Raw genomic sequence first — 7,970 nt, forward strand, 5'->3', positions numbered from 1 at the left:
TCGATCATCGAGGCCGGCAAAGTATACCCTCGGTAAAATATTTTTACGAGGGTGAACTTTTCATCGTGGTGTCGCACGTTAGACGCGAACAGGCTACCGCGGGTCTCTCGATCATCGAGGCCGGCAAAGTATACCCTCGGTAAATTTTTTTTACGAGGTGTGAACGTTTCATCGTGGTGTCGCACGTTAGACGCGGACAGGCTACCGCGGGTCTCTCGATCATCAAGGCCGGCAAAGTATACCCTCGGTAAAAATTTTTTACGAGGGTGAACGTTTCATCGTGGTGTCGCACGTTAGACGCGGGTCTCTCGATCATCGAGGCCGGCAAAGTATACCCTCGGTAAAAAAAATTTACGAGGGTGAAATTCTCATCGTGGTGTCGCACGTTAGACGCGGACAGGCTACCTCGGGTCTCTCGATCATCAAGGCCGGCAAACTATACCTTCGGTAAAAAATTTTTACGAGGGTGAAATTTTCATCGTGGTGTCGCACGTTAGACGCGGACAAGGCTACCGCGGGTCTCTCGATCATCAAGGCCGGCAAACTATACCCTCGGTAAAAAGTTTTTACGGGGGTGAACGTTTCATCGTGGTGTCGCACGTTGGATGCAGACAGGCTACCGCGGGTCTCTCGATCATCAAGGCCGGCAAACTATACCCTCGGTAAAAAAATTTTTACGAGGGTGAAATTTTCATCGTGGTGTCGCACGTTAGACGCGGACAGGCTACCGCGGGTCTCTCGATCATCGAGGCCGTCTAACTATACCCTCGGTAAAAAAATTTTACGAGGGTGACATTTTCATCGGGAAGCCGCACGTTAGATGCGGACAGGCTACCGCGGGTCTCTCGACCATCGAGGCCGTCTAACTATACCCTCGGTAAATTTTTTTTACAAGGGTGAAATTTTCATCGGGAAGCCGCACGTTAGACGCAGGCAAGCTACCGCGGGTCTCTCGACCATCGAGGCCGTCTAACTATACCCTCGGTAAAATAAATTTACAAGGGTGAAATTTTCATCGGGAAGCCGCACGTTAGACGCAGGCAAGCTACCGCGGGTCTCTCGATCATCGAGGCCGTCTAACTATACCCTCGGTAAAAAAAATTTACGAGGGTGACATTTTCATCGGGAAGCCGCACGTTAGATGCGGACAGGCTACCGCGGGTCTCTCGACCATCGAGGCCGTCTAACTATACCCTCGGTAAATGTTTTTTACAAGGGTGAAATTTTCATCGGGAAGCCGCACGTTAGACGCAGGCAAGCTACCGCGGGTCTCTCGACCATCGAGGCCGTCTAACTATACCCTCGGTAAAAAAAAAAATTTACGTGGGTGAAATTTTCATCGGGAAGCCGCACGTTAGATGCGGACAGGCTACCGCGGGTCTCTCGACCATCGAAGGCCGTCTAACTATACCCTCGGTAAATTTTTTTTTACAAGGGTGAAATTTTCATCGGGAAGCCGCACGTTAGACGCAGGCAGGCTACCGCGGGTCTCTCGACCATCGAGGCCGGCAAACTATACCCTCGGTAAAAAAAATTTACCAGGGTGAAATTTTCATCGTGGTGTCGCACGTTAGACGCGGACAGGCTACCGCGGGTCTCTCGATCATCCAGGCCGGCAAACTATACCCTCGGTAAAAATTTTTCACGAGGGTGAAATTTTCATCGTGGTGTCGCACGTTAGACGCGGACAGGCTACCGCGGGTCTCTCGATCATCCAGGCCGGCAAACTATACCCTCGGTAAAAATTTTTGACGAGGGTGAAATTTTCATCGTGGTGTCGCACGTTAGACGCGGACAGGCTACCGCGGGTCTCTCGATCATCCAGGCCGGCAAACTATACCCTCGGTAAAAATTTTTTACGAGGGTGAAATTTTCATCGTGGTGTCGCACGTTAGACGCGGACAGGCTACCGCGGGTCTCTCGATCATCCAGGCCGGCAAACTATACCCTCGGTAAAAAATTTTTACGAGGGTGAAATTTTCATCGTGGTGTCGCACGTTAGACGCGGACAGGCTACCGCGGGTCTCTCGATCATCCAGGCCGGCAAACTATACCCTCGGTAAAAAAATTTTACGAGGGTGAAATTTTCATCGTGGTGTCGCACGTTAGACGCGGACAGGCTACCGCGGGTCTCTCGATCATCCAGGCCGGCAAACTATACCCTCGGTAAAAAAATTTTACGAGGGTGAAATTTTCATCGTGGTGTCGCACGTTAGACGCGGACAGGCTACCGCGGGTCTCTCGATCATCCAGGCCGGCAAACTATACCCTCGGTAAAAATTTTTTACGAGGGTGAAATTTTCATCGTGGTGTCGCACGTTAGACGCGGACAGGCTACCGCGGGTCTCTCGATCATCCAGGCCGGCAAACTATACCCTCGGTAAAAATTTTTTACGAGGGTGAAATTTTCATCGTGGTGTCGCACGTTAGACGCGGACAGGCTACCGCGGGTCTCTCGATCATCCAGGCCGGCAAACTATACCCTCGGTAAAAATTTTTTACGAGGGTGAAATTTTCATCGTGGTGTCGCACGTTAGACGCGGACAGGCTACCGCGGGTCTCTCGATCGTCCAGGCCGGCAAAGTATACCCTCGGTAAAAAAAATTTTACGAGGGTGAAATGTTCATCGGGAAGCCGCACGTTAGACGCGGACAGGCTACCGCGGGTCTCTCGACCATCGAGGCCGTCTGACTATACCCTCGGTAAAAAAAAATTACAAGGCTGAAATGTTCATCGGGAAGCCGTACGGTAGACGCAGGCAAGCTACTGCGGGTCTCTCGACCATCGAAGGCCGTCTGACTACACCCTCGGTAAAAAAATTTTACAAGGCTGAAATGTTCATCGGGAAGCCGTACGTTAGACGCAGGCAAGCTACCGCGGGTCTCTCGACCATCGAAGGCCGTCTGACTATACCCTCGGTAAAAAAAAATTACAAGGCTGAAATGTTCATCGGGAAGCCGTACGGTAGACGCAGGCAAGCTACTGCGGGTCTCTCGACCATCGAAGGCCGTCTGACTACACCCTCGGTAAAAAAAATTTACAAGGCTGAAATTTTCATCGGGAAGCCGCACGATAGACGCAGGCAGGCTACCGCGGGTCTCTCGACCATCGAGGCCGTCTAACTATACCCTCGGTAAAAAAAATTCACAAGGCTGAAATGTTCATCGGGAAGCCGCACGTTAGACGAGGCAGGCTACCGCGGGTCTCTCGACCATCGAGGCCTTCAAACTATACCCTCGGTAAAAAAAAATTTCACAAGGGTGAAATGTTCATCGGGAAGGCGCACGTTAGACGCAGGCAGACTACCGCGGGTCTCTCGACCATCGAGGCCTTCAAACTATACCCTCGGTAAAAAAAAAATTTTTACAAGGGTGAAATTTTCATCGGGAAGGCCGCACGTTAGACGCAGGCAGGCTACCGCGGGTCTCTCGACCATCGAGGCCGTCTAACTATACCCTCGGTAAAAAAAATTTACAAGGCTGAAATCTTCATCGGGAAGCCGCACGTTAGATGCGGACAGGCTACCGCGGGTCTCTCGACCATCGAGGCCGTCTAACTATACCCTCGGTAAAAAAATTTTACGAGGCTGAAATTTTCATCGGGAAGCCGCACGTTAGACGAGGCAGGCTACCGCGGGTCTCTCGACCATCGAAGCCGTCTAACTGTACCCTCGGTAAAAAAAAATTTCACAAGGCTGAAATTTTCATCGGGAAGCCGCACGTTAGACGCAGGCAGGCTACCGCGGGTCTCTCGACCATCGAGGCCGTCTAACTATACCCTCGGTAAAAAAAATTTACAAGGCTGAAATGTTCATCGGGAAGCCGCACGTTAGACGCAGGCAGGCTACCGCGGGTCTCTCGACCATCGAGGCCGTCTAACTATACCCTCGGTAAAAAAATTTTACAAGGCTGAAATTTTCATCGGGAAGCCGCACGTTAGACGCGGACAGGCTACCGCGGGTCTCTCGACCATCGAGGCCTTCAAACTATACCCTCGGTAAAAAAATTTTACGAGGGTGAAATTCTCATCGTGGTGTCGCACGTTAGACGCGGACAGGCTACCGCGGGTCTCTCGATCATCCAGGCCGGCAAACTATACCCTCGGTAAAAAAAATTTACGAGGGTGAAATTCTCATCGTGGTGTCGCACGTTGGACGCGGACAGGCTACCGCGGGTCTCTCGATCATCCAGGCCGGCAAACTATACCCTCGGTAAAAAAATTTTACGAGGGTGAAATTTTCATCGCGGTGTCGCACGTTAGACGCGGACAGGCTACCGCGGGTCTCTCGATCATCCAGGCCGGCAAACTATACCCTCGGTAAAAAAATTTTACGAGGGTGAAATTTTCATCGTGGTGTCGCACGTTAGACGCGGACAGGCTACCGCGGGTCTCTCGACCATCGAGGCCTTCAAACTATACCCTCGGTAAAAAAATTTTACGAGGGTGAAATTTTCATCGTGGTGTCGCACGTTAGACGCGGACAGGCTACCGCGGGTCTCTCGACCATCGAGGCCTTCAAACTATACCCTCGGTAAAAAAATTTTACGAGGGTGAAATTTTCATCGTGGTGTCGCACGTTAGACGCGGACAGGCTACCGCGGGTCTCTCGACCATCGAGGCCTTCAAACTATACCCTCGGTAAAAAATTTTTACGAGGGTGAAATTTTCATCGGGCAGCCGCACGTTAGACGCAGGCAGGCTACCGCGGGTCTCTCGACCATCGAGGCCGTCAAACTATACCCTCGGTAAAAAAATTTTACGAGGGTGAAATTTTCATCGGTCAGCCGCACGTTAGACGCGGACAGGCTACCGCGGGTCTCTCGACCATCGAGGCCTTCAAACTATACCCTCGGTAAAAAAATTTTACGAGGGTGAAATTTTCATCGGGCAGCCGCACGTTAGACGCAGGCAGGCTACCGCGGGTCTCTCGACCATCGAGGCCGTCAAACTATACCCTCGGTAAAAAAATTTTACGAGGGTGAAATTTTCATCGGTAAGCCGCACGTTAGATGCGGACATGCTACCGCGGGTCTCTCGACCATCGAGGCCTTCAAACTATACCCTCGGTAAAAAAATTTTACGAGGGTGAAATTTTCATCGGGCAGCCGCACGTTAGACGCAGGCAGGCTACCGCGGGTCTCTCGACCATCGAGGCCGTCAAACTATACCCTCGGTAAAATTTTTTTACGAGGGTGAAATTTTCATCGGTAAGCCGCACGTTAGATGCGGACAGGCTACCGCGGGTCTCTCGACCATCGAGGCCTTCAAACTATACCCTCGGTAAAAAAAAATTTACAAGGGTGAAATTTTCATCGGGAAGCCGCACGATAGACGCAGGCAGGCTACCGTGGGTCTCTCGACCATCGAGGCCGTCAAACTATACCCTCGGTAAAAAAAAATTTAGAAGGGTGAAATTTTCATCGGGAAGCCGCACGTTAGACGCAGGCGAGCTACCGCGGGTCTCTCGACCATCCAGGCCGGCAAACAATACCCTCGGTAAATATTTTTTACGTGGGTGAAATTTTCATCGGGATGTCGCACGTGAGACGCGGACAGGTTACCGCGGGTCTCTCGACCATCGGCGGCCGGCCAAAGCCATAGCCTAGTCAAAAAGTGTTACAGGTTGACAATTTTTCATCGGGAAGCCGCACGTAAGAATAGTACAGCAGGTCTCTCGATGAAACGATCACATTTCATGTAACGTAACGTAACGAACGAAGGCAGGCAGGCATCGTACACCCTAACCCTAAGCCGCCTCTTGACGATGCCCGTCCCTAACCCTAACCCTAACCCTAAATTAACCCTAACCCTAACCCTAACCCTAACCCTAACCCTAACCCTAACCCTAACCCTAACCCTAACCCTAACCCTAACCCTAACCCTACCCCTACCCCTACCCCTAACCCTAACCCTAACCCTAACCCTAACCCTAACCCTAACCCTAACCCTAACCCTAACCCTAACCCTAACCCTAACCCTAAATTAACCCTAACCCTAAATTAACCCTAACCCTAACCCTAACCCTAACCCTAACCCTAAATTAACCCTAACCCTAACCCTAACCCTAACCCTAACCCTAACCCTAACCCTAACCCTAACCCTAACCCTAACCCTAACCCTAACCCTAACCCTAACCCTAAATTAACCCTAACCCTAAATTAACCCTAACCCTAACCCTAACCCTAACCCTAAATTAACCCTAACCCTAACCCTAACCCTAACCCTAACCCTAACCCTAACCCTAACCCTAACCCTAAATTAACCCTAACCCTAAATTAACCCTAACCCTAACCCTAACCCTAACCCTAAATTAACCCTAACCCTAACCCTAACCCTAACCCTAACCCTAACCCTAACCCTAACCCTAACCCTAACCCTAACCCTAACCCTAACCCTAACCCTAACCCTAACCCTAACCCTAACCCTAAAGCCTGTTACTTAGGCCGTGTCAGGACCCAGGCTGGCATTATTCCTCGATACGTGTAGGTACGTGGTCGGCCTGTCTGGTAGCGGGCGATCACGGGTCTCTACCGCAGGTAAAGGTACGTGGTCGGCCTTTTGCGGGCTACCGCGGGTTAAAGTCTACGTAGGGACGTGAAGACCCGCATAAGCCCGTGGTAGCCCGCTATCAGGCCGTCCACGTACACTTATACCCGCGCTAGCCCGCTGTCAGGTCGACCACGTCCCTTCTTACCCACGGTAGCTGGCTACCGAGGCCGTCGACGTTCCCTTACCTGCGATAGCCCGCTATCAGGTCGACCACGTCCCCTCCTTACCCGCGGTAGCTGGCTACCGAGGCCGTCGACGTTCCTTTGCCTGCGATGGCCCGCTATCGGGTCGACCACGTCCCCTCCTTACCCGCGGTAGCTGGCTACCGAGGCCGTCGACGTTCCTTTGCCTGCGATGGCCCGCTATCGGGTCGACCACGTCCCTTCTTACCCGCGGTAGCTGGCTACCGAGGCCGTCGACGTTCCTTTACCTGCGATAGCCCGCTATCGGGTCGACCACGTCCCTTCTTACCCGCGGTAGCTGGCTACCGAGGCCGTCGACGTTCCTTTGCCTGCGATGGCCCGCTATCGGGTCGACCACGTCCCTTCTTACCCGCGGTAGCTGGCTACCGAGCCCGTCGACGTACCTTTACCTGCGGTAGCCCGCTATCGGGTCGACCACGTCCCTTCTTACCCGCGGTAGCTGGCTACCGAGGCCGTCGACGTCCCTTTGCCTGCGGTAGCCCGCTATCGGGTCGACCACGTCCCTTCTTACCCGCGGTAGCTGGCTACCGAGGCCGTCGACGTTCCTTTACCTGCGATAGCCCGCTATCGGGTCGACCACGTCCCTTCTTATCCGCGGTAGCTGGCTACCGAGGCCGTCGACGTTCCTTTACCTGCGATAGCCCGCTATCGGGTCGACCACGTCCCTTCTTACCCGCGGTAGCTGGCTACCGAGGCCGTCGACGTACCTTTACCTGCGGTAGCCCGCTATCGGGTCGACCACGTCCCTTCTTATCCGCGGTAGCTCGCTACCGAGCCCGTCGACGTACCTTTACCTGCGGTAGCCCGCTATCGGGTCGACCACGTCCCTTCTTACCCGCGGTAGCTCGCTACCGAGGCCGTCGACGTCCCTTTACCTGCGGTAGCCCGCTATCGGGTCGACCACGTACGATGATACCCGCGGTAGCCCGCTAGCACGGCCGTCCACGTCCCTTTACCCGCGGTAGCTCGCTATCGGGTCGACCACGTACGATGATACCCGCGGTAGCCCGCTAGCACGGCCGTCCACGTCCCTTTACCCGCGGTAGCCCGCTATCGGGTCGACCACGTACGATGATACCCGCGGTAGCCCGCTAGCACGGCCGTCCACGTCCCTTTACCCGCGGTAGCCCGCTATCGGGTCGACCACGTACGATGATACCCGCGGTAGCCCGCTAGCACGGCCGTCCACGTCCCTTTACCCGCGGTAGCCCGCTATCG

This window comes from Mytilus trossulus, chromosome 13 (genome assembly GCF_036588685.1).
Source record: "Mytilus trossulus isolate FHL-02 chromosome 13, PNRI_Mtr1.1.1.hap1, whole genome shotgun sequence".
NCBI lineage: Eukaryota > Metazoa > Mollusca > Bivalvia > Mytilida > Mytilidae > Mytilus > Mytilus trossulus.